We start from the raw sequence: 4,203 nt of genomic DNA, 5'->3' as shown, positions 1-4,203 counted from the left end.
ACTAAAAAAGATTTATTCTCTCACAATGTAGGAGACTAGAAATCCAAATTCAGGGTGTCAGTTACAGGGAAAGGCCTTCTCTCTCTGTTGGGTCTGGAGGAAGATCCTTATCATCAATCTTCCCCTGGACTGGGAGCTTCTCCACATAGGAACCTCTGGTCCAAAGGATATGCTCTGCTTCTGGTGCTGCTTTCTTGGTGGTGTGAAGTTCTCTGCTTTCTTCTCTCTTTTATATCTCAGCAGAGATTGGCTTAAAACAAAATCTAATCTTGTAGATTGAGTGGTGCTTCATTAGCATAACTGCCAATAATCCCATCTCATCAAGATCATACAGATAGGATTTTCAACATGGAGGAAAATCACATCAGATGACAAAATGGTGAACAATCACAAAATATTGGGAGTCATGGCCTATCCAAGTTGACAGATATTTTGGGATGATACAGTTCAATCCATGATAATCAATGAAACACAATTAAACCTCTTTCTGGTATACTCTGCTTTTAGCCAAGATTCATCTGATGTCAGCAATGGTATTCCTCCTTCCACGTCCTCTTCTGAATCCAGCTTGAATTTTTGGCAATTCTTTGTTAATATACTGCTGCAACCATTTTTGAATTATCTTCAACAAAATTTTACTTGTATGTAATATTACTGGGTGGCGGGTAATATTAATGATATTGGTCAGGAATTTTCACATTCTGTTGGATCACCTTTCTTTAGAATTGGTGCATATATGGATCTTTTCCAGATGGTTGGCCAGGTAGCTGTCTGCCAATTTTCTTGTCATAGAAGAGTAAACTATTGCAGAGTTGCATCCTTTTGCTGAAGAACCTCTAACAGTATTCCATGAATTCCTGGAGCCATGTTTTTCGCCAGTGTATTCACTGAAGCTCACACTTCTTCCTTCAGTACCATCAGTTCTTGATCATATGCTACCTCCTGAAATGGTTTAACTGTTAAGCAATTCTTCTTGGTGTAGTGACTCTGTGCATTCTTAACATTTAAAAAAATTTTTTTTTTGTTGCTTCCTGCATCATTCAACATTTTGTCCATAAAATAAAAACAAACCTGTTGCAGTTGAGTCAATTCCCACTCATAATGACCCTATAGGAAAGAGTAGAACTGCCCCATAGTGTTTCCAAAGAATGGCTGACAGATTTGAACTGCTGACCTTTTAGTGCACAGTGGAGCTCTTAACCATGGTGCCACCAGAACCCTTCAAAATTGCAGCTCGAGTCTTGAATTTTTTTTCTTCTGTTTTTTAGCTTGAAAAATGCCTAATATGTTCTTCCCTCTTGGTTTACTAATTCCAGGTTTTCCTACATTTCATTATTCTTTATTTTACTTTACTGTACTTTGTCTTCTTGAGGTGCCCTTTGAAATCTTCTTTCAGCTCTTTACGTCATTTATTTAGTTCGCTTTAGCTGCTGTATGTTCAAGGACAAGTTTCAGAGTCTCTGCTGACATCCATCTTGGTTCTTTCTTTAGTTTCTGTCTTTTTCTGACCTTTTGTGTTTTTCCTGTATGATGTCTTAGATGCCATTCCACAACTCGTCTGGTTTTCAGTCATTAGGGTTCAATGTGTCAGATTTATTCTTGAGATGGTCTCTAAATTCAGGTGGATACGTTCAAGGTAGTACTTTGGCTCTTGTGAACTTCTTTTAATTTTCTTCATCTTCAACTCTAACTTCCACGTGAGCAATTGATGGTCTGTTCTTCAGCCAGTCTCTGGCCTTGCTCTGACTGATGTTACTGACCTTCTGCATTGTCTGTTTCCTCAGATGTAGTCAATTTGATTCCTGTGTATTCCCTCCTGTGAGGTCCACATGTATAGTCACTATTTATGTTAAAAAAAAAAAAAAAAAGTATTTGAAATGAATAAGTCGTTGTTCTTGCTAAATTCTATCATGTGATCTCCAGCACTATTTTTATCACCAAAGCCATATTTTCCAACTACTGATCCTTCTTTATTTCTGACCTTCTCAAGCCAATCACCATTAATTACCAATGCATTTTGATTGCATGTTTGTTCAATTTCAGGCTGCAGAAGTTAGTAAACATCTTCACTTTCTTCATCTGTGACATTGGTGATTGGTGCTTAAATTTGAGTAATAGCATATTAACTGGTCTTGCTTGTAGGCACATGGATGTTATTCTGTCACTGATGGTATTGTACTTCAGAATTGTGCTTGAAATTTTTTTTTTTTTTTTTTTTTGACAACGAATGTTAAACCTTTCCTCTTCAATTTGTCATTCCAGGTATAGTAGACCATATTGTTGTCCAATTCAAAATGGCCAATATCTGACCATTTTGGCTCACTAATGCTTATGATATTCATCTTCAAGCATTCCATTTCATTTTTTACCACTTCCAATTTTCCTTGATCCATACTTTGTACATTTTGTGTTTTGATTACTAATGAATGTTTGCAGCTCTTCTCATTTTGATTTGTGCCATGTAAGCAAATGAAGGTTCTGAAAGTTTTACTCTATCCACATCATTAAGGACTACTCTATTTGAGGATCCAGTTGTATTTTGAGTGCCTTCCAACCAGAAAGAGTCATATGCAAGCTCTATTTCAGAGAATGTTCTCCTTATATCCATAAGAATTTCATTGGCTGATTTCTTTCAGAAGTAGATCTTCATTTCCTTCTTCCTAGTATGTCTTGGTCTGGAATCTCTGCTAAAACGTCCTCTATGGTTGACCCTGCTGCTATTTGAAATACCGGTGACATAGCTTCCAGCACTGCAGCACTATGCAAGCCACTTCAGAATGACAAACTGACAGAGTAGTGATGGTCCTCTAAAGGAGAAGCATTTAAATCCCACAAATTATGCCTTCATTTTTATGCTGGACATTTCAGTTAAATACTATATTTTCTCCTTTGCAAAGCATAACCCTGTGTTTCTCAGAAATACATTTTACATGAAGAACAAACTAACAATTTAGATAATTTTTATACTGATTAATACTTTATAAAAAATATCTCCGAATCAACACAAAAATTATTGGAGCATTGCTATGGTTAATTTATTAGCCAAAAACTATGCAAACATAAAATAGTTATGAATAAAGTCATATACATTTAATATGGGCTTAGGCCACATTTCCACCTGGAGAAAGTATATATTGGAAACTCCATAAAAGGCAAATTAGTTGACCCTCCTTCGAAATACATGGGGAAATAAGCACATGTTCTGCCTTCCTTTTAAATTTCCATGTCACATTTTGATATTACCTTTTTTAGTGAGTTGAATTGAAATTTTCTGTAGAATAGAAAGATAAACTTTTTTCTGTCTATTATGTTTTATTCTCATATATTTCAAATGGTATTAGCAAGATATTTACCTATGTAAATACCACTATTCTAAAAAATAGATGAGAATTATTTTTAATAGGGGTGGGTAAGCTAGGTGACTGAGATCAAATCTTAAACACATGGAGACTGATGTCAGACTAGTTTTCTCATTGCCCTCATGTGAAAAGTAGGAATATTATGAATATTGCCGTGTAAAGCCCTGACAATTTCATGAGACAATCCACATAAAACTCTTAGCACAGTGTATGTGTAATAACAGTCAAAACTGGCGAAAATTTTAGCTTTCTTAGTTCCAAAATAACCACTGTAGAGGTTTTTTACTCTATTAGATACATTGACTCAATTATCACAGATTCAAAATTTATTGACTAGTAATAATGAAATTTTTATTAATTATGTTTACACTATATTTTAGTATAACCGAATTTGTTCTGTATATGTGACTTTTTTTTTCTAGGTCTGAGTTTGCACGTACATGTATTATCTGTAAGCATTAGCAACTTTATAAATTTCAACTGCTCTTTTGTCTATCTTACATTTTAAATTATAAATGTTTACTAATCTGAACATGATTGCACACTACTCTCATTTTCTTTATTAAAAAAGATTGGCATTAAAGTTGAATACTTCAATTTATGACCATATTTATGAACATCATATGACTTTTTTTAATGGTAGTACCCAGCAATCTCCAAACACAATAGAACATAAGGGTCAATAAGCAATCTATTTTTCAGTTCAAAATATTAGCAATTTTACTTAATTCCTTAAAACTAATTTATGTTCTTCAGTAATAACGTACATGAATCATCTCTTTGTCTCACACTCACATATACACATGCATGAGAAACTAAGATAACAAAATTAAAACATGACAAA

Source organism: Loxodonta africana, chromosome 5 (genome assembly GCF_030014295.1).
Source record: "Loxodonta africana isolate mLoxAfr1 chromosome 5, mLoxAfr1.hap2, whole genome shotgun sequence".
In the NCBI taxonomy this organism is placed as follows: Eukaryota; Metazoa; Chordata; class Mammalia; order Proboscidea; family Elephantidae; genus Loxodonta; species Loxodonta africana.
This window is presented reverse-complemented; position numbering follows the sequence as displayed.